Source organism: Oncorhynchus masou, chromosome 18, assembly GCF_036934945.1.
Source record: "Oncorhynchus masou masou isolate Uvic2021 chromosome 18, UVic_Omas_1.1, whole genome shotgun sequence".
NCBI classification, from domain to species: Eukaryota; Metazoa; Chordata; class Actinopteri; order Salmoniformes; family Salmonidae; genus Oncorhynchus; species Oncorhynchus masou.
In genome coordinates this window covers 18985956-19009658 of record NC_088229.1, presented here as the reverse complement: position 1 = coordinate 19009658, position 23703 = coordinate 18985956, and the positions used below count along the sequence as shown (strand labels likewise).

Sequence of the window (23703 nt, the reverse complement as noted above, 5' to 3'; positions counted from 1 at the left end):
ATATCAGCATTGGCAACTGTCTTTAAAATGGGAGCGTGCTGTGGTTAGTTGTGGCACTATACCCAGTCCACTAACACCAGACCCAGTCCACTAAAACACAAATCAGTTTGCATAACGTTTAGCGCACACAGTTCCCGCATGAAGGCATCGTTGGTCAGGAGCTGAAATATGTTTCCTTGGAGTCTGCTCCATAAACAACTGCTTTGGGGTTGATGAATGAACAAAGAAGTAAGGTACAGCCTAACACTCTCTCCTTCCCCTCATCCTCCATCATTCCAGCCTGGGTGTATTAAGTCAGCTAGTCCCAGCCAGATCAATAAAGACTAGGAAAATGTGCTCAGCTTATCTCCAGCCAAAACAAAAACAGGAAACTCCCCACCACTAACTAGCTGGGAGCAGTGGTGTAAAGTACTTAAGTAAAAAATACTTTAAAGTACTACTGTTTTTTGTACTTTACAATTTATATTTTTGGCAACTTTTACTTCACTTAATTCCTAAACAAAAGTATAAACTTTTTACTCCATATATTTTCCCTGACACCCAACAGTACTCGTTACATTTTGTCAGGAAAATGATCCAATTCACACACTTATCAAGAGAACATACCTGGTCATCTCTACTGCCTCTGATCTGGTGGACTCACTAAACACAAATGCTTTGTTTGTCAATTATGTCTGAGTGTTGGGAGTGTGCCCCTGGATATCCGTCAATAAAATAAAAAATGAAAATTGTGCCGTCTGGTTTGCTTAAATAAAGGTAAAACATTTTTTTTAAATCAGCTTGCGGGGCAGCTAAGCCCTTGTGGCGCATTTAAGCCCTGAACGATGCCTGACAGGCAGCTCTGTCTCCCAGGCTCTTTGCCACGCCCATACCACAGCCAATCGCATGTAAGCAACAATGCAGCTAACTTTGCTAGTCTTGTGAGCAAAGAGCGCTGCTAGCTAGTTAGCTATGTAGTGTCGTTAGCTAGCTAGTTTGTTTTCTATTCTGGTTGTTAGTTTGCATATCTGATACAGTATGTGTATGATTGTAAGGGGCACTTGTTTTATGGATGATATTTACATTTGAGTGGGTGAGCTCTATTCCTGACAGGCTGATCAGATTACATTTCAGGCTCAGAGCTTGATAAGATTCAATAGCAGCCTCAGCAGTTTTCACGTTCGTTATTTCATGTCTAGTTCATTTCATTAAAGAACATGAATAACCACCACGCTGCATTTTGGTCCGCTTCTCCTTCGACAGACGAGAACCGTTACTGCATGACACAAGTACTTTTTCCAACAATTGTTTACAGACAGATTATTTTGTTTATAATTCACTGTATCACAATTCCAGTGGGTCAGAAGTTTACAATCTCTAAGTTGACTGCCTTTAAACAGCTTGAAAAATTCCAGAAAATAATGTCATGGCTTTAGAAGCTTCTGATAGACTAATTGACATCATTTGAGTCAATCGGAGGTGTAGCTGTGGATGTATTTCAAGACCGACCTTCAAACTCAGTGCCTCTTTGCTTGACATCATGGCAAAACCAAAATAAATCAGCCAAGACCTCAGAAAACATATTGTAGACCTCCACAAGTCTGGTTCATCCTTGGGAGCAATTTCCAAACGCCTGCCTGAAGGTACCACGTTCATCTGTACAAACAATAGTATGCAAGTGTAAACACGATGGGACCACACAGCCATCATACCGCTCAGGAAGGAGGTTCTGTCTCCTAGAGATGAACGTACTTTGGTACTGTTAGGAATTTTATGAATAATGACGAAACAATATTTACATTTAAATAGAACTATAACTAATTAAACTCTACCCTGTTTTACGATATCTGATTAATAACGTTAGTTCCTAAGAAAGAGGTTATGTAGCATGGATAAGGGGTAATTGGAAATGATAACCATTGTGGAAGAAGGAATGTATGTGTGTGTGTCTAAAGTAGCATGATTAATTAAAATAAGACAGCGAGAGCCCCTCCAGGTTTTCCTTATCTGGAACTGTCTGCTAAGTGGTAATAAACTATGGTGAGACTTCAGGAGTTAATCCAGATATAGTGTGTCAGGTATGTGCGCTAGTGTGCTGGAATGAACTTTTGAACCTGCTTTGTCCTGCTCGAGAGGAGGAGATACATTTTATAACCTATGACGTCAAATTTGATATATAAACTGTTGTACAGGGTTCTATGACAAGTGCTCTCAAGAATAAATGCTATTGGCTAATTTTGGTAGACTGGTCTCTTGTCTATTTTATGCAAATAAGGATCTTACAAATTCTTAGAAACAGACAGAGTGATTTTAATTGAATTGGTTAATGAACACATATAGGAATTGTAGAATTCCTTTAACAGGTGCAAAAAGTGCAAATCAATCACAGAACAACAGCAAAGGACCTTGTGAAGATGCTGGAGGAAACAGATACAAAGGTATCTATATCCACAGTAAAACAAGTTCAATATTGACATAACCTGAAAGGCTGCTCAGCAAGGAAGAAGCCACTGCTCCAAAGCCACCATAAAAAAGCCAGACTACGGTTTGCAACTGCACATGGGGACAAATATCTTACTTTTTGGAGAAATGTTCTCTGGTCTGATGAAATAAAAATAGAATTGTTTGGCCATAATGACCATTGTTATGTTTGGAGGAAAAGGGGGACGCTTGCAAGCCGAAGAACACCATCCCAAACGTGAAGCACGGGGTGGCAGCATCATGTTGTGGGGGTGCTTTGCTGCAGGAGGGACTGGTGCACTTCACAAAATAGGAAAATTATGTGGATATATTGCAGCAACATCTCAAGACATCAGTCAGGAAGTTAAAGTTTGGTCACAAATGGGTCTTCCAAATGTCCAAATGGACAATGACCACAAGCATACTTCCGAAGTTGTGGCAAAATGGCTTAAGGACAATAAAGTCAAGGTATTGGAGTCACCATCACAAAGCCCTGAGCTCAATCCCATCCCATTTGTGGGCAGAACTGAAAATGCGTATGTGAGCAAGGAGGCCAACAAACCTGACTCAGTTACACCAGCTCTGTCAGGAGGAATGGGCCAACATTCACCCAACTTAATTTTCTATTTATTATGTTTTACCTTAATTTAACTAGGCAAGTCAGTTAAGAACGAATTCTTATTTTCAATGATGGCCTAGGAACAGTGGGTTAACTGCCTTGTTCAGGGGCAGAACGACAGATTTGTACCTTGTCAGCTCGAGGATTCGATCGTGTAACCTCTCACACTCTTACTAGACCAACACTCTAACCACTAGGCTACGCTGCTGCCCCAAATGTGGGATGTGTGGGAAGCTTGTGGAAGTTAAACAATTTAAAGGCAATGCTACCAAACACTAATTGAGTGTATGTTAACATCTGACCCACTGGGAATGTGATGAAAGAAATAAAAGATGAAATAAATCATTCTCTCTACTATTATTCTGACATTTCACATTCTTCAAAAAAGTGGTGATCCTAACTGACCTAAGACAAGGAATTGTTACTAAGTTTAAATGTCAGGAATTGTGAAAAACTGAGTTTAAATGTATTTATCAAAGGTGTATGTAAACATCCGACTTCAACTGTACGTGAGCCAAGATATACTGTATGACCACACTTATAGATATGCATGTTCATAATAATCATAAGCATGTAAAGAAGCACAGCCAAGAGGCCTTCAGTATGAAATCTGAAATACTGTGTATAACTCCACTTCAAATCAGGGCGTTACCATAAATGTGTGTGTACAGACAATGATAAATGAACCTTGTTGATCTGTGTGCACAAGTGCGATGTGTGTGTGTTTGTGTGGGTGCGTTCCTGCGTACAAGCATCTATGTGTACGTCTGTGTGTGTGGGAGAGTGTGTTTACATGTGCGTACAACACTCACCAGAGGTCATCTTGTTGTCGTGCGCGGCGGGCCCGTCTCGGAGCACGTTCTTCACCTGGAGGAACTCGTCATGGCGGTCTCCCCCAATGATGGTGAAACCAAACCCCTGGGGGCTCTTCCTCAGATTTGTCCTCAGAATGGAGCCCTGGAGATGGGCTGGGTCCCGTACAAAACCCCTCACACCCACAACAGGCTCATCTGAAGGAGAGAGGAAGTGAGGGGATAGGGAAGTAAGAGGGTGAGAAGGATAGAGAACAGAGCAAAGAGAAAGAAAAAAACCTTAGAGAAAGATGACTAAATACAAAAAAGCACAACGAGAGAGAGATGCAAATTGAGGAAGTACTGTATAAGCAAATACCTCATTATTATGACTGTAATTCAGCTAATTGCTCTCAAACCTTAATGCCCCATTGAAGTATTTTACTTTACAAATTAGCGACTATTAATTCTTTGTTTGTTTGTCGTATTATCATCACAAGGCCTGCCACTATTGTTCAGCTGCATTGATCTGACAGGGAAACCATGCTAGGCTAGCTGCTAACGCTAATCCATTGATCTGACAGAGAAACCAGGCTAGGCTAGCTGCCTGAGCTAATTCACAATGAGAATCCACAATGACACGTCTATGCCGTTATACTTATTTTATTCTGATATATCCATATGGGACAACTTCAAAGAACACCTGAAGTATCGTTATTTTGTATGGTAGGTAGAGTGTATGTGTGTGTGTGTGACAGATGCACATAGGTGCAAGTTCACAGGCTGTTAGGCATCTGTCCCCTGTAACGTCACAGTGCAGGCTACCGCCACGGTGGCAGGGAGCTGACACCTACTCGTCACTCAGACTGTCACTGTCACTAAGAACTATGCTACTGCTGAACAGAGATGCTCCTCTTTTACTTAAGCCTGCCAGTGTAAAAAACATACTGTAAAAAAAGAACTCACACATGACGCACAAAGCAGTGTGACAAATCCGTTTGGATATAACCTTGACATTTCAAATCTTACAGAGATGTGATAAACTTTCAGATTGAATTTGCTATGTTATGCCTGCAGGATGGTGCATGGGAATAAATGTCCAGGAGACAAACTGTGTGTGTATTTGTGTGTGTGTGTACACTGCAGGGGTACATCCACCTGAATAACCACCACAACGCAGGGATAGAGGCAGACAGACAGCTGACCTCAAACTGCAGCTGGAGGCTCTCACCATGTGACTGAGACACAGCGGCCCTTAACTCTGCATCAGCAGAGAGGGGGGGGGGCACCCTTTCCTCTGCATCAGCACACAGAGCGAGGGGGACAGAGATATCGAGAGGAGAGTGATATTGACAGCGATAGAGAAGGGAGAGGGAGCAAAGAGATATCCATGGCCCCTGTCTGACCTTGGTTTCCATTGGGTGAGTTATTGGCTGTGTCTCCTCTAGTGATTCTTCACACACTGAGGGATGGATAGTGGGGGTGGGGGGCATCAATCTCTTTAATTGGAGTAAATATAGACACCCACGTCATCCTCCACTACCCCCCATGTGTCATGTGTCATGGGATTTAGATTTGCATAACTGCATTGCGCTCAGAGAAAACGGATTATGCTGAGTGATTAACATGACATTCTCACATACCAGCAGATTCACTGAGCCATTTGTGTGTGAGCATATACACTGGGTGTACAAGACATTAGGAACACGTGCTCTTTCCATGGCATCTTGGATATGCCGCTCTGTCATTGCTCATCCATATATTTGTATGTATATATTCTTATTCCATTCCTTTACTTAGATTTGTGTGTATTAGCTAGTTGTTGTGGAATTGTTAGATTACTTGTTCAATATTGCTGCACTGTCGGAATTAGAAGCACAAGCATTTCGCTACACTTGCAATAACATCTGCTAACCATGTGTATGTGACCAATACATTTTGATTTGATTTGACATAGACTGACCTATTATCCCTTGTTGACGTCACTTGTTAAATCCACTTCAATCAGTGTAGATGAAGGGGAGGAGACAGGTTAAAGAAGGATTTTTAAGCCGTCTGACAATTGAGACATGGATTGTGTATGTGTGCCATTCAGAAGGTGAATGGGCGAGACAAAAGATTTAATCGCCTTCAAACTGGGTATGGTAGTAGGTGACAGGCACACCGTTTGATGTCAAGAACAACAACGCTGCTGTTTTTTTCACGCTCAACAGTTTCCCGTGTGTATCAAGAACGGTCCATGACCCAGAGGACATCCAGCCAACTTCACACAACTGTGGGAAGCATTGTAGTCAACATGGGCCAGCATTTCTGTGGAACGCTTTTGAGACCTTGTAGAATCCATGCCCCAACAAATTGAGGCTGTTCTGAGGGCAAAAGGTGCAGTGCAACTCAATATTAGGAAGGTGTCCTTAATGTTTTGTACGCTCAGTGTATGTGTGTGTATGCATGTGTATGTGTCTTTCAATGTGTGTCTGTGTGTGTGCGGGCGTAGTCTATGCGCCAACATGCGTATGTACCACAACATGTGACATATTCCATGACAGTGTGTTCTGTGCCTGACAAGATGAAGTCCTTCCATCAGAACATCAAAGGACACCGCCTGTCAGAGCCTTCTCTCCACTGTGATAAGGGACTGTCCTCACATCACCAGAATGAAAAGGGAACGATACAGAAGGGTGAGGGCAGGGGTCGGTGGAAGAGAGAGAGTATGACGCTGAGTTTTGCATCATATGAAAAATGTATTCCTGTACTTTGAAAGTTATATATCTTGAAAACTTGATTGCTGACATGCAAAACATTTTGGGACTAAATCAACAATAGACTAATGAAACAAATACCAAATGATAGTTTTGAGTGGAATTTTCCTTTAACATAGCCATGATTAAGTCATGGTAACACAAAGAGATGGTCTATTTCTCAGGCAGGCAATCACATATAGAGAGGACTGTCAGTGCAGGATAATTACAGTCCCGTACAGCTACAGCACTATAGCAACAGACCGCAGCCACTTTCACTGAGAGGGAGGTCAGTCTGGCTTGTCAAAACAACGTTTAAAACTCTACACGGCAGTACGCCCCTCTGGGATCTCTCCGATCCACTCTGCTCTGCTCGCTGTGAGACAGAGCACTCATTAACAAGCATGGGGAACGTATAGAGAGCAGAGTAGAGAGCTCTGTCAGAACAGAGAATCACTCAGGCAAAAACTAGAGGATCTGTTAAAAGAACAGTCCAGGAAACAATACCATGGGAAATAAGCTCTTTTTGCTGGACAGAAGCTGGACTAACTGGGGACGTGTCTCAAATGGCACCCTATTCCCTTTAGAGTGCACTACATTTGACAAGAGCCCTATAGGCCCTAGTCAAAATTAGTGTAATATAAAGGGAATAGGATGCAATTTGGGATGTAGCCTGGGACTTGTTCGGTCCCAATAGGCTGTGCATAGACCAGAGTGTTTCTTCTGTCTAGAGGGTCTGAGTTGATCTGGTTCTAACACTAGGGTCTCTGTTCAATCAATCCCTGTTTGTTTACCAACAACCTCCTGTAATATTCATACAGTATGTGTCCACATACTGAATTGTAATTGGTGGCATTCTACTGTCATATCATACTGCACTATGACTGATTTAGACCACCCAGGTTAGGTCATTGCAGTTGATCATGGCCGGAGACACATGAACATGCCAGTTATAGCTACAGTACAGGTCAAACGTTTGGACACACCTGCTCATTCGAGGGTTTTTCTTACATTTTACTATTTTCTATATTGTAGAATAATAGTGAAGGTATCAAAACAATGGGGCGGCAGGGTAGCCTAGTGGTTAGAGCGTTGGGGTTCCGAGTTCAAACCCCCGAGCTGACAAGGTACAAATCTGTCGTTCTGCCCCTGAACAGGCAGTTAACCCACTGTTCCCAGGCCGTCATTGAAAATAAGAATGTGTTCTTAACTGACTTGCCTGGTTAAATAAAGGTAAAAAAATAAAAAAAAAAAATAAAAATGAAATAACACATATGGAATCATGTAGTAACCCAAAAAGTGTTAAACAAATCAAAATCTATATTATATTTGAGATTCTTTAAAGAAGCCACTCTTTGCCTTCATGACAGCTTTGCACACTCTTGGCATTCTGTCAACCAGCTTCATGAGGTAGTCACTTGGAATGCATTTCAATTAACAGGTGTGCCTTGTTAAAAGTTAATTTGTGGAATTTCTTTCCTTCTTAATGCGTTTGAGCCATTCAGCTGTGTTGTGACAAGGTAGGGGTGGTATACAATGGACATTCGAACTAGTGGAAATCTGTCCTTTGGTCTGATAAGTCCATAGTTGACCGCTGTGTCTTTGTGAGACGCAGAGTAGGTGAACAGAGCATCTCCGCATGTGTGGTTCCCACCGTGAAGAATGGAGGAGGTGTGATGGTGCTTTGCTGGTGACACTGGCTGGTAATTTATTTAGAATTCAAGGTACGCTTAACCAGCATGGCTACCACAGCCTTCTGCAGTGATACGCCATCCCATCTGGTTTGTGCTTAGTTGGACTATCATTTATTTTTCAACAGGACAATGACCCAAAACACCTCCAGGCTGTGTAAGGGCTATTTGACCAAGAAGGAGAGTGATGGAGCACTGTATCAGATGACCTGGCCTCCACAATCACCCGACCTCGACCCAATTAAGATGGTTTGGGACAAATTGGACAGTAGAGTGAAGGAAAAGCAGCCAACAAATCCTCAGCATATGAGGGAACTCCTTCAAGACTGTTGGAAAAGCATCATGGTTAAGAGAATGCCAAGAGTGTGCAAAGCTGTCATCGAGGCAAAGGGTGGCTACTTTGAAGAATCTCAAATATAAAATATATTTTGAATTGTTTAACACTTTGTTGGTTACTACATAATTCCATATGTGTTATTTCATATTTGTGATGTCTTCACTACTATTCTACAATGTAGAAAATAAAGAAAAACTCATGAATGAGTAGGTGTGTCCAAACTTTTGACTGGTACTGTAGCTAATAAAGGGCTATGTCTTATAAAGATCCTGTCGTACTGCATTGTATTATTTTGTACAAAGCATGCAAAACAAGACACCTCCAAGGACCTACCCCTCAGGAATGACACAGAGCAAAGCAGCAAAGCCTGAGGAACATGCATCCTTCCCCAATCAGTGGGTGTTTTAAGGTTACATCATAGTTTCTGTTATTGGGGTTATTGTGGTCTGTTCCAGGACAGCATTGGCAGCCTACTACAGCGCAGTAGGTTCCTGTGGCAGTGACAGTAAGGGCCTCCAGGCTAAAGACTTCTCTCTGAGGGGGTCTCTGGTGGTGTAGAAATCACACATACACTGTGCTTCCCCCTCCAATAGCCTCTGGATGCTAATGCTGTACCAGTCAAAATAGCAGCCTGAAGGGTGTCTGGAAGAGCTTGTACAGAGAGAGGTAGTGCTGATAGGGCCTAGGCCTTTTTGTCAGTCAGCCTCTGTGGTCAGACCATTGTCACTACCTGGTCTGACCCATGTTCAATTCTGTTCTGTGGACAACTGGGCATCACTGAGTTGTCTCTGCAGAGAAACATCAATGGCTAGATGATCAATCCCAGTTAGAGGGAGTTAGGGGGAGTGATGAGCTCTGCGGCAGACTTGAACAACTCAATCGCTGGTTGAAAACTGTTTTCTGTCCTTCCCAAAAGATTGAATTTGTAGATAATTGTCCATCTTTCTGGGACTCACCCACAAACAGGACCAAGCCTGGCCTACTGAAGAGTGACGACTTCATCCTAGTTGGAGGGGTGCTCTCATTTGATCTAGCAACATAGAAAGGGATTTAACTCCTCTAGTTCCAAAATGAGATAAGGTGCAGGCCAAGCAGCAGGCTGTTAGTCTGCCCCTAGCACAGTCTGGGTAGTCAGCTCAGTTTTCCACATTGAGACTGTGTCTGGGACTCGATCTCGGTCGGGCAAAACTAAACATGGTGGTGTTCGCCTAAGCAATCTCGCCGGAATGAAGACCTCCATGTGTGTCATGGCTTAAGTGTGATGAATTTACTGAGCTAAATAAGGCCTCTCCTCCTGGTTACACTAGTGACCAAACCCCCTGTGCATCCCGCAAATGTGGAGGTGTTGCTAACATTTTTGACAGCAAATATGTCTTTTGAGGTTCTAGTCATGAAATCTATGGAGTCTACTCAGTAACTTTATTTTTATTTTTGTATTTGTCTCCACAATTTCGTGATATACAATTGCGATCCAATTCTGATCTTGTCTCATCTCTGCAACACCCCAATGAGAGAGAGCACAATGAGCCAAGTAAAGCCCTCCTATGTTTTTAAAAACATTTTTTTTAAACTTTTACCCCTTTTTCATGGTATCCAATTGTTTTTAGTAGCTATTATCTTGTCTCATCACTACAACTCCCGTACGGGCTCGGGAGAGACAAAGGTTGAAAGTCATGCATCCTCCGATACACACAGCGCATCCAACCCGGAAGCCAACCGCACCAATGTGTCGGAGGACTGCGCCCGGCCCGCCACAGGAGTCGCTGGTGCGTAGGACATCCCTACTGGCCAAGCCCCCCTAACCCGGACGACGCTAGGCCGATTGTGCGTCGTCCCAAGGGCCTCCCGGTCACGGCCAGTTACGACAGAGCCTGGGCGCGAACCCAGAGTCTCTGATGGCACAGCTGGTGCGCCACCCGGGAGGCATTGGCCCTCCTATGTTGAACATAGTAAGCGGCTCCCTATCCTCCAGATGGGTACCAAACTCACTAAACGCGGCAGTAAATGAAGCCTCTCCTAAAAAAGCCAAATCTTGACACAGATTATTTAAAAAGATATAGACCTATATCAAATCTCCCATTCAGCGCAAACATTTTATAAAAAGCTGTTGCTCAGTAACTCGCTGCCTTCCTGAAGACAAATAATGTATACAAAACACTCCATCCTGGTTTAAGACCCCATCATAGTACTGAGACCGCACTCGTGAAGGTGGTAAATTACGTGTTAATGGTATCAGACCAAGCCCCTGCGTCTGTCCTCGTGCTCTTAGACCTTAGTGCCGCTTTCGACACCATCGATCACCACATTCTTTTGGAGAGCTTTTAAACCCTAATTGGTCTACACGTAGATGAAGCCCCAACATTGCCAAACCTGAAAGCTGTGATTCAAACATGAGAAAGTGGATGCAGGCATATATTTAAAACAGAGATGAAACAGAGATGCTAATTCTACGACCTAAGAAACAAAGAGATCTGCTGTCGAATCTGACAATGAATCTCAATGGTGTACAGTAGTCAAACAAAACTGAAGGACCTCGGCATTACTCTGGACCTTGATTTGTCTTTTGACGAACGTATACAAAATATTTAAAGAGCTGCTTTTTTCCATCTTTGTAACATTGCATAAATCAGAAATGTTTTGTCCAAACATGATGCAGAAAAGATAATCCCTGCTTTTGTCACCTCAAGATTAGATTTCTGTAATGCTCTACTCTTCGGCTACCTGGATAAGGCACTAAATAAACTTCAGTTTGTGCTAAATACGGCTGCTAAATTCTTGACTAGAGCCCAAAATGTTTCTCATATTACTCCAGATATTATTACTCTAGCCACTACATTAGCTTCCTGTCAAGGCTAGGGCTGATTTCATGATTTTACTGTTAAACTACAAAACATTACCTGGACATGCTCATACCCATCTCTCCAATTTGGTCTTGCTGTACATACCTACATGTACACTACAGTCACAAGACACAGGCTTCTTTATTGTCCATACAATTTCTAAACAAACAGCTGGAGGCCATGCCTCAGGACTACCTGGCCTGACGACTCCTGGCTGTCCCAGTCCACCTGGTCATCTCCCTCCCACAATTTACACCTGAGGTGCTGACCTGTTGCACCCTCTACAATCACTGTGATTATTATTGGACCCTGCTCATCTTTGAATGATTGAACATCTTGAAGAACAAGCTGGCCTCAATGGCCATGTACTCTTGTAATCTCCACCCAACACAGCCAGAAGAGGACTTGTGAAAACTGCTGATGTAAAAAGGGCTTTATACATAAATTCCATTGACTGATTCATCAATATCCTTACAGACTTATTGAACATAAGAGACTCACTGAAAACCTTGAAAACCATGCTCACTCAAAACAAGACAGTCGTAGACAGCTTACAGGGAGGAGGTGAGGGCTCTGGGATTGTGGTGCCTGGAAAACAACCTCTCACTCAACGTCAACAAAACAAAGGAGATGATCGTGGACTTCAGGAAACAGCAGAGGGTGCACAGCTTTAAGTTCATTGGTGTACACATCACTGACAAACTTAAATGGACCAACAACACAGACAGAGTGGTGAAGAAGGTGCAACAGAGCCTCTTCAACCTCAGGAGGCGAAATAAATTTGGCTTGTCACCTAAAGCCCACAAACATTTACGCATCACCGGGGGCAAACTACCCGCCCCTCCAGTACACCTACTTCACCCGATGTCACAGGAAGACCAAAAAGATCATCAAGGACATCAACTATCCGAGCCACTGTCTATTCACCCCAATTCATCCAGAAGGCGAGGTCAATACAGGTGCATCAAAGCTGGGACCAAAAGACTGAAAAATAGCTTCTATCTCAAGGCCATCAGACTGTTAATAATTAAACAGGCATCACTAGCACATTAGATGCTGCTGCATATAGGTATAGACTAGAAATCAATGGCCACTTTAAGGAATGGAACACTAGTCATTTTAATAATGTTTACATATCTGGCATTACTCATTTCATACAGTTGAAGTCGGAAGTTTACATACACTTAGGTTGGAGTCAGGGCTCTCTAAGGTCAGGGCGTGACAGTAACTCCCCCCCTCGCTGCGGGCCCCGGACTGGGCACCTTCGCTGCGGGCCCCGGACTGGGCACCTTCGCTGCGGGCCCCGGACTGGAGGCCGTCGCTGGGGGCCTCGGACTGGAGGCGGTCGCTGGGGGCTACGGACTGGAGAACGTCGCTGGAGGCTCCGGACTGGAGGCCGTCGCTGGGGGCTCCGGACTGGAGGCCGTCGTTGGAGGCTTCGTGCTATGACTCCTCACTGGAGGCTTCGTGCCATGGATCATCACTGGAGGCTTCTTGCCATGGATCATCACTGGAGGCTTCTTTCCATGGATCACCACTGGAGGCTTCTTTCCATGGATCATCACTGGAGGCTTCTTGCCATGGATCATCACTGTTGGCTTCTTGCCATGGATCATCACTGGAGGCTTCTTTCCATGGATCATGGATCACTGGAGGCTTCTTGCCATGGATCATCACTGGAGGCTTCTTGGATCATGGATCATGGATCATCACTGGAGGCTTCTTTCCATGGATCACCACTGGAGGCTTCTTTCCATGGATCACCACTGGAGGCTTCTTGTTATGGATTATCACTGGAGGCTTCTTTCCATGGATCATCACTGGAGGCTTCTTTCCATGGATCATCACTGGAGGCTTCTTTCCATGGATCATCACTGGAGGCTTCTTTCCATGGATCACCACTGGAGGCTTCTTTCCATGGATCACCACTGGAGGCTTCTTGTTATGGATCATCACTGGAGGCTTCTTTCCATGGATCACCACTGGAGGCTCTCTGTCACTGGATCATGGACTGGAGGCTTCTTGTCCATGGATCACCACTCTCATGGATCACCACTTCTTTCCATGGATCACCACTGGACTCTTCTTTCCATGGATCACCACTGAGGCTTCTTTCTTTCCATGGATCACCACTGGAGGCTTCTCTGGATCATCACTGTTCTTTCCATGGATCATCTTCTCACCACTGGAGGCTTCTTTCCATGGATCTTTCCATGGATCTGGAGGCTTCTCTGTCACCACTATGGATCACCACTGGAGGCTTCTTTCCATGGATCATGGATCATCACTGGAGGCTTCTCTGTCTTTCTTTCCATGGATCACCACTGGAGGCTTCTCTGGATCACATGGATCTTGTTATGGATTATCACTGGAGGCTTCTTTCCATGGATCACTGGAGGCTTCTTTCCATGGATCTCACTGGAAGCTTCTTTCCATGGATCATCACTGGAGGCTGTTATGGATCATCATGGATCACCACTGGAGGCTCTTTCGCACTGGAAGCTTCTTTCCATGGATCACCACTGGAGGCTTCTTCTCATGACTGGATCACCACTGGAGGCTTCTTTCTCATGGATCACCTGTCTCTGTCTTCTCATGTCTCTCTCATCACTCTCATGACTCTCTCTCTTCTCTGTCTCTCTCATGACTCTCTCTCTTCTCTGTCTCTCTCATGACTCTCTCTCTTCTCTGTCTCTCTCATGACTCTCTCTCTTCTCTCATGGATCACTCTTCACTGTCTCTCTCTTCTCCATGGTCTCTCTCACTGGAGGCTCTCTTTCTGTCTCTCACCACTGTCTCTCTCTCTCTTCTCTGTCTCTCTCATGACTCTCACTCTCTCTTCTCTGTCTCATGACTCTCCCTTTCTCTTCTCTCTCTCTCTCATGACTCTTGCTCTCTCTTCTCTGTCTCTCTCATGACTCTCTCTCTCTTCTCTGTCTCTCTCATGACTCTGTCTCTCTTCTCTGTCTCTCTCATGACTCTGTCTCTCTTCTCTATCTCATGACTCTCTCTTTCTCTTCTGTCTCATGACTCGCTCTCTCTCTTCTCTGTCTCTCTCATGACTCTCTCTCTCTTTTCTATCTCATGACTTTCTCTTTCTCTTCTGTCTCATGACTCGCTCTCTCTCTTCTCTGTCTCTCTCATGACTCTCTCTCTCTTCTCTATCTCATGACTCTCTTTCTCTTCTGTCTCATGACTCGCTCTCTCTCTTCTCTGTCTCTCTCTCTCTTCTCTATCTCATGACTCGCTCTCTCTCTTCTCTGTCTCTCTCATGACTCTCTCTCTTCTCTATCTCATGACTCTCTCTTTCTCTTCTGTCTCATGACTTGCTCTCTCTCTTCTCTGTCTCTCTCATGACTCGCTCTCTCTCTTCTCTGTCTCTCTCATGACTCTCTCTCTCTTCTCTATCTCATGACTCTCTGTTTTTCTTCTGTCTCATGACTCGCTCTTCCTCTTCTCTGTCTCATGACTCGCTCTTTCTCTCGCTCACTTCGTCTCATGACTCTCTCTTTCTCTTCTCTGTCTCATGACTCGCTCTCTCTCTTCTCTGTCTCTCTCATGATTCTCTCTCTCTTCTCTGTCTCTCTCATGACTCTCTCTCTCTCTTCTCTGTCTCTCTCATGACTCTCTCTCTCTCTTCTCTGTCTCTCTCATGACTCTCTCTCTCTTCTCTGTCTCTCTCATGACTCTCTGTTTTTCTTCTGTCTCATGACTCGCTCTTCCTCTTCTCTGTCTCATGACTCGCTCTTTCTCTCGCTCACTTTGTCTCATGACTCTCTCTTTCTCTTCTCTGTCTCATGACTCGCTCTCTCTCTTCTCTGTCTCTCTCATGATTCTCTCTCTCTTCTCTATCTCATGACTCTCTCTTTTTCTTCTCTGTCTCATGACTCGCTTTCTCTCTTCTCTGTCTTCTCATGACTCTCTTGCTCTTTGCATCTCTCCCTCGGCAGTGTGAAATGTTTGAAGCGATGAGTGACAGGGACAAACAAAAGCTTTTTGTGCAAGAGAGCTGTGAGCAAAACGAGTGCCTTCTCCACTTCACAACATACTTGTCAAAATCCATTTGAAGTAAAGTGGTTACTATCCATTAGTACCATTTTAATACCATTGTTACGATGGCCACTTGGTACTGCCCTCACTGACTGCAACTGTCATGATTATCTTTAGACAGTAGACACTACAATGACAAGTGGTCCAAGTGGCATGTCGTGTATTTGGCGTCTACACTGACATCATCTTTAAGCTAAGGGGATCTGATTAGGAACAATTCTGACATTAGGCTCTGTTCCAATAGACACTAGCATACAGCATGCATGCCCAATTAAACACCCAATCCATTTAATATGTCCAATTAATTAAACACACTGCTTCATAATAAGTGGTATACTAGTTAGTGACAATGATCCGTTTTCAATTGAATCTATGGTGACCGTGGGCTGGCAGAGAGGTATTACCTGAGGGTGTGTTAATCCCCTGCAGGCCAGGGGGGGGGGTGTCCAGGCTCAGTTTCCTCTTGGCTTCCAGGACTGGGTTCTCAAACTGGGTCTTCTGATTGATATGGCTACAGCACAGAGACAAGGGACAAGACAGAACACTCACTGGAGAGATAAGTATACAGCACAGAGACAAGGGACAAGACAGAACACTCACTGGAGAGATCAGTATACAGCACAGAGACAAGGGACAAGACAGAACTCTCACTGGAGAGATCAGTATACAGCACAGAGACAAGGGACAAGACAGAACTCTCACTGGAGAGATCAGTATACAGCACAGAGACAAGGGACAAGACAGAACACTCACTGGAGAGATCAGTATACAGCACAGAGACAAGGGACATGACAGAACACTCACTGGAGATATCAGTATACAGCACAGAGACAAGGGACAAGACAGAACACTCACTGGAGAGATCAGTATACAGCACAGACTCAAGGAGACAAGGGACAAGACAGAACACTCACTTCAGCACAGAGACAAGGGACACTGCCACATCATGACTCACTGGATCAGTATACAGCAGTCTGGAGAGATGTCTTCTCTGCACAGAGACAAGGGACAAGACCACACTGGAGAGATCGGCACAGAGACATCTCATGACTGTAGCGCTTAGATTCCCAGGCCAGCCCTTTGTCTCATGAATCCCCAGGTTGAATGTAAAGCAAGAAAAGCAGCTGATCTGCATAATGCGCCTGTGTTTTAACAGTTGTAGCTCAGCAAGGGACAAGACAGAACACTCACTGGAGAGATCAGTATACAGCACAGAGACAAAGGACAAGACAGAACACTCACTGGAGAGATCCAGTCGTTACTCAGGTTTCTTTGGAAGGGATGCCACTCCTGCTCTGCTCGTTGTATCACATGCATGCGGAGTGTGTGTATGTGTCAGTGTGTGTGCTGTGTGTGCCAATTGCCAGTGTGTGTGAGTGTGTGTTCCCCTGATAAATCAAAAATCAAAACTTCAGCAGAGCGGAGAAAAATACACTCCTGTTGACAGCACCTCAACACAAAATATTTCCCCACAGTCCTATAAGTGTGTTAATTTGTATGTGTGCCAGTGTGTGTGTGTGTGTGTGTTTTTGAAGAAAAACTGTTTGTGCTCTTGTTGGGCATGAGTCATGCTGAGAGTTATCCTCACTATCCAATCAAGGAACAGAAGCACTCCTCCGTGACTGAGTGTGTTCAGTCCTCTATGTTCTTCTGATTGCCATGACTCGTTCTCTACTTTAGTTAGAACATAATGACCCATTGTGTTTTACTGTATTCATTCAAAACAAAAAGACAGAGGGGAAAAAAACTTTGTCCCGGTGATCTCTTTCCTCTCCTTCCTGCTACTCCCATGGGAATCCATGCTGGGTGAACTGTTGTGCATTTCTCAGTGACAGGCAGTGACAAGCATCACAAGCGCAGGTCTGCCTGACCAGCATCTCTTAATGACTTCAACAGAAGTCCCAGCTCATCCCTCTCATGAAACAAACACTTGTTACAAATAATAACCATACCACTACTTCCTGTATCACCACAACTATCAGGAGAGGTGTACGTACTCCATTAGTAGATTCCATACTTCCTCAATCTTTTCCCAGCCATACGGAAGTTCTGCAGGCAAGAGACAGACAGTAGCAGATGCAAATCATTGTGCTGCTACAGCTCTGGAGCAACTGGTACATCATCTACACACACAATGAGACACACAGATGTAAAAGAAGGGGGAGACAGAGAGGGGAGAGGGAGAGACAGAGAGGGGAGAGGGGAGAGGGAGAGACTGACAGAGAGGAGAGAGACAGAGAGGGGCTGAGGGGAGAGGGAGAGACAGAGGGGAGGGGGGAGAGGGAGAGACAGAGAGGGGAGAGGGGGAGAGACAGAGAGGGAGAGACAGAGAGGGGAGAGACCTCTTAGGGAGAGACAGAAGAGGGGAGGGGAGAGACTCAAACTGGAGTCAATTAATATAAGACACAGCACAGAGACAAGGGGGGAGAGGGAGACAGAGACAGAGGGAGACAGGAGAGATAAGTATACAGGGGAGAGACAGAGGGGAGAGACAGAGACACTCAGGGAGAGAGAGGGAGAGTATAGAGGGAGAAGGACAGAGACAGAGACAGAGAGGAGAGACAGAGAGGGAGATGGGGGAGGGGGAGAGGGTGGGAGGGAAGACAGAGAGGGGAGACAGAGGGGAGATGGGGAGGGGGACAGGGTGGGAGGGAGGGAGAAGAGGAGAGGAGAGGAGAGAGACAGACAGAGAGGGGATATGGGACAGAGACAAGGGGGACAAGACAGAACACTCACTGGAGAGACAGTATACAGCAGAGAGACAAGGACAGAGACAGAACACTCACTGGAGAGATCAGTATACAGCACAGAGACAAGGGACAAGACAGAACACTCACTGGAGAGATCAGTATACAGCACAGAGACAAGAGGACAGCGAGACAGAACACTCACTGGAGAGATGCAGTTGGAAGCAAGAAATGGAAGCAAGGAAATGTGTACATGCCCATGCAAAAAAAATGAACACTTCCCACTGTGAGTGGAATCTGGAGTATACAGACACACATACAAGGGACAAGTGCTTCACGCAAGAGGAGACTGTGGAATTGCCTGGAGAGATACAGTGATAGCTCTCCGCACTCCCACAAGGGGGACAAGACAGGCTGGGTCCTGCTTAACACTTTACTGTCTGTGTGTATGTGTGTTTGTCTATACTGTAGGTCACAAACTTCAGTGGCAGCACTCATAATTACAGTATGTTTAATGTGGTGTATTCAGACAGAACAGTAATATGTGTGTGAGTGAGAGATAGTGAGGGTGAATGAGACATGTGGAAATATTGCTTTGTGTAAGAAAGATAAACACACCGTCTGTACTGAGAACGATGTGTGTGTGTATACAGCACACCTCCATCCTCAACCTCTCTGGGACAAGACAGCCAGCCTGGGGTCACCAGGTAGTGGTCTTGGTATTGTGACTGTGAGACACAGAGGCACAAGGCTGACAAAAAGCCTCACAAACCACAACAACTGGAGAAGATAGCAGCTATTCACCAGCCAGACAAGGAAACAACTGTCCCCTCGAACACTCACTGGAAAATCAGTATTCAAAAACACAAACGAGAATTAGGAATCAAGGCTCTTTCAGGGAAAGAACAAAAGGAGCAGGTGCCGTTGCAGGAGGGATGGAGTAGGGACAGATCACATGGAGGTACAGGGAGGGATGGAAGGGACAGATCTGGACTGGAGGGAGATGGAGGTAGGGAGGGAGGGATGGATAGGGACAGATCAATGGACAAGATGGAGAACAGATCAATGGAGGTACTTGGATGGAGAGGGACAGATCAATGGAGGTAGGGAGGGAGGGATGGAAGGGACAAGATGGAGGTAGAACACAGATCAATGGAGGTAGGGAGGGAGGGATGGAGGTAGGGACAGATCAATGGAGGTAGGGAGGGAGGGATGGAGGTAGGGACAGATCAATGGAGAGGGACATGGAGGTAGGGACAGATCATGGAACAGGGTTGGATGGAGAGGGACAGATCAATGGATAGGGAGGGACATGAGACAGATCAATGGAGACAAGATGGAGAACAGATCAATGGAGGTAGGGAGGGTTGGATGGAGGTAGGGACAGATCAATGGAGAGGGACAATGGACAGGGACAGATCAATGGAGGTACTGGATGGAGATAGGGACAGATCAGGAGACAAGGGACATGGAGACAGAACAGATCACTGGAGAGATCAGTTGGATGGAGCACAGACAAGGGACAAGGGAGAAGGGATGGACTGGAGAGATCAGTATGGAGGTAGCACAGAGACAGGGACAGGGATGGAGGTAGGGACAGATCAATGGAGGTAGGGAGGAGGTAGGGACAGATCAATGGAGGTAGGGAGGGAGGGACAGGTAGGGACAGATCAATGGAGGTAGGGACAGATGGAGGTAGGGACAGATCAATGGAGAGAGGGAGGGATGGATAGGGAGCAATGGAGACAGGGACAATGACAGAACAGATCACTGGAGAGATCAGGTATGGACAGGGACAGAGGACAAGGGACAATGACAGAACAGATCACTGGAGGTAGGGAGGGAGTGGATAGGGACAGATCAATGGACAAGGGACAGGGATGGAGGTAGAACACTCACTGGAGGGACAGATCAGATCAATGGAGGTAGGGAGGGATGGAGGTAGGGACAGATCAATGGACAAGACAGAACACTCACTGGAGGGATCAGTATACAGATCAATGGAGAGACAATGGACAAGGGACAGATCACTGGAGGTAGGAGGGTTGGATGGAGGTAGGGACAGATCACATGGAGACAAGGACAAGACAGATCACTGGACTGGGAGAGATGGAGTATACAGCACAGAGACATGGACAAGGGACAGAACAATGGAGGGAGGGAGATGGAGGTAGGGACAGATCATGGAGGTACAGAGATGGAGGTAAGGACAGAACAATGGAGGTAGGGACTGGATGGAGATCAGTATACAGCAGGTAGGGACAGATCAAGGGAGGTACAAGGACAGAACACAGATCACTGGAGAGATCAGGGACAGAGACAAGGACAAGGGACAGATCTGGACTGGGAGATGGAGGTAGGGACAGTATACAGGGAGGGGAGGGAGGGATGGAGGTGGAAGGGACAGATCAATGGAGGTAGGGAGGGAGGGATGGAGGTAGGGACAGATCAATGGAGGTAGGGAGGGGGATGGAGGTAGGGAGGGAGGGAGGGATGGAGGTAGGGACAGATCAATGGAGGTAGGGAGGGAGGGATGGAGGTAGGGACAGATCAATGGAGGTAGGGAGGGTGGAGGTGGGATGGAGGTAGGGACTCAATGGAGGTAGAGGGAGGGATGGAGGTAGGGATGGAGGTAGGCCAGAGTGGGGGAGGGAGGGATGGAGGTAGGGACAGATCAATGGAGGTAAAGGGAGCTGGATCAGCAATGGAGGTAGGGAGGGAGGGATGGAGGTAGGGACAGATCAATGGAGGTAGGGAGGGTTGGATGGAGGTAGGTAGGGAGTAGGGACTCAGGTAGGGACAGATCAATGGAAGGGAGGCCAGGGATGGAGCTCTGGACAGATCAATGGAGGTAGGGAGGGTTGGATGGATGTAGGGACAGATCAATGGAGGTAGGGAGGGTTGGATGGAGGTAGGGACAATTGGAGGTAGGGAGGGTTGGATGGAGGTAGGGACAGATCAATGGAGGTAGGGAGGGAGGGATGGAGGTAGGGACAGATCAATGGAGGTAAGGGAGGGATGGAGGTAACAGATCAATGGAGGTAGGGAGGGTTGGATGGAGGTGGGACAGTTCAGGACTCATGGAGACACAGATCAATGGATGTAGGGAGGGTTGTGGAGGTAGGGACAGATCAATGGAGGTAGGGAGTTAGGGATGGAGGTAGGGACAGATCAATGGAGTGGGAGGGAGGGAGGGAGGGATGGAGGTAGGGAGGGAGTGTGGAAGTAGGGACAGATCAATGGAGTACTGGAGGTAGGGACAGATCAATGGAGGTAGGGAGGGTTGGATGGAGGTAGGGACAGATCAATGGAGGTAGGGAGGGTTGGATGGAGGTAGGGACTCAATGGATCCTGGAGGTACCTCCAATGGAGGTAGGAACAGAAGGGATGGAGGTAGGGACAGATCAATGGAGGTAGGGAGGAGGGATGTGGAGGTAGGGACAGATCAATGGAGGTCAGGGAGGGATGGAGGTAGGGAGGGTTCTGGATGGAGTGGGATTGGAGGTAGGGACAGATCAATGGAGGTAGGGAGGGGAGGGATGGAGGTAGGGACAGATCAATGGAGGTAGGGAGGGAGGGATGGAGGTAGGGACAGATCAATGGAGGTTTATGGAGGTAGGGACAGATCAATGGAGGTAAGGGTTGGATGGAGGTAGGGACAGATCAATGGAGGTAGGGAGGGAGGAGGTAGGGATGGAGGTAGGGACAGATCACAGATCCTTCCTGGAGGTAGGGAGGGAGGGATGGGAATCCATGGAGGTAGGGACAGATCAATGGAGGTATGGAGGTGTGGTAGGGAGGGTTGGATGGAGGTAGGGACAGATCAATGGAGGTAGGGAGGCAGGGATGGAGGTAGGGACAGATCAATGGAGGTAGACAGGTAGGGACAGATCAATGGAGGTAGGGAGGTCTGGGATGGAGGTGGGACAGATCAATGGAGGTAGGGAGGGTTGGATGGAGGTAGGGACAGATCAATGGAGGTAGGGAGGGAGGGATGGAGGTAGGGACAGATCAATGGAGGTAGGGAGGGAGGGATGGAGGTAGGGACAGATCAATGGACAGGTAGGGAGGGAGGGATGGAGGTAGGGACAGATCAATGGAGGTAGGGAGGGAGGGATGGAGGTAGGGACCATCAATGGAGGTAGGGAGGGTTGGATGGAGGTAGGGACAGATCGATGGAGGTAGGGAGGGGGATGGAGGTAGGGACAGATCAATGGAGGTAGGGAGGGAGGGATGGAGGTAGGGACAGATCAATGGAGGTAGGGAGGGAGGGATGGAAGTAGGGACAGATCAATGGAGGTAAGAGGGACATGGAGGTAGGGACAGATCAATGGAGGTAAGGGTCATGGAGGTAGGGACAGATCAATGGAGGTAGGGAGGGGGATGGAGGTAGGGACAGATCAATGGAGGTAGGGACAAGGTAGGGACAGATCAATGGAGGTAGGGAGGGATGGAGGTAGGGACAGATCAATGGAGGTAGGGAGGGAGATGGAGGTAGGGACAGATCAAATGGAGGTAGGGAGGGGGGAGGAGAGGGAGAGGGAGGAGGTAGGGACAGATCAATGGAGGTAGGGAGGGAGGGATGAGGTAGGGACAGATCAATGGAGGTAGGGAGGGGAGGTAGGGACAGATCAATGGAGGTAGGGAGGGTTGGATGGAGGTAGGGACAGATCAATGGAGGTAGGGAGGGAGGGATGGAGGTAGGGACAGATCAATGGAGGTAGGGACAGAGGGATGGAGGTAGGGACAGATCAATGGAGGTAGGGAGGGTTGGATGGAGGTAGGGACAGATCAGGAGGTAGGGAGGGAGGGATGGAGGTAGGGACAGATCGATGGAGGTAGGGAGGGAGGGATGGAGGGGGACAGATCAATGGAGGTAGGGAGGGAGGGACAGATCAATGGAGAGGGACAGATCAATGGGGACAGATCAATGGAGGTAGGGAGGGAGGGATGGAGGTAGGGACAGATCAATGGAGATAGGGAGGGAGGGATGGAGGTAGGGACAGATCAATGGAGGTAGGGAGGGTTGGATGGAGGTAGGGACAGATCAATGGAGGTAGGGAGGGTTGGATGGAGGTAGGGACAGATCAGGAGAGGGAGGGTTGGATGGAGGTAGGGACAGATCAATGGAGTAGGGAGGGTTGGATGGAGGTAGGGACAGATTGGGAGGTAGGGAGGGTTGGATGGAGGGAGGGACAGATCAATGGAGGTAGGGAGGGAGGGATGGAGGTAGGGACAGATCAATGGAGGTAGGGAGGGAGGGATGGAGGTAGGGACAGATCAATGGAGGTAGGGAGGGTTGGATGGAGGTAGGGACAGATCAATGGAGGTAGGGAGGGTTGGATGGAGGGGAGGGGGAGATCGATGGAGGTAGGGAGGGTTGGATGGAGGGGGACAGATCAATGGAGGTAGGGGAGGGATGGAGGTAGGGACAGATCAATGGAGGTAGGGAGGGAGGGATGGAGGTAGGGACAGATCAATGGAGGTAGGGAGGGTGGGATGGAGGTAGGG

At 46.7% G+C, this 23703-nt stretch overlaps 1 pseudogene; it reads right to left on the bottom strand.

The window, feature by feature from the left end:
* The window catches only part of LOC135504142 (membrane-associated guanylate kinase, WW and PDZ domain-containing protein 3-like), a 293136-nt pseudogene that overhangs the window by 36433 nt on the left and 233000 nt on the right, over positions 1-23703 (bottom strand).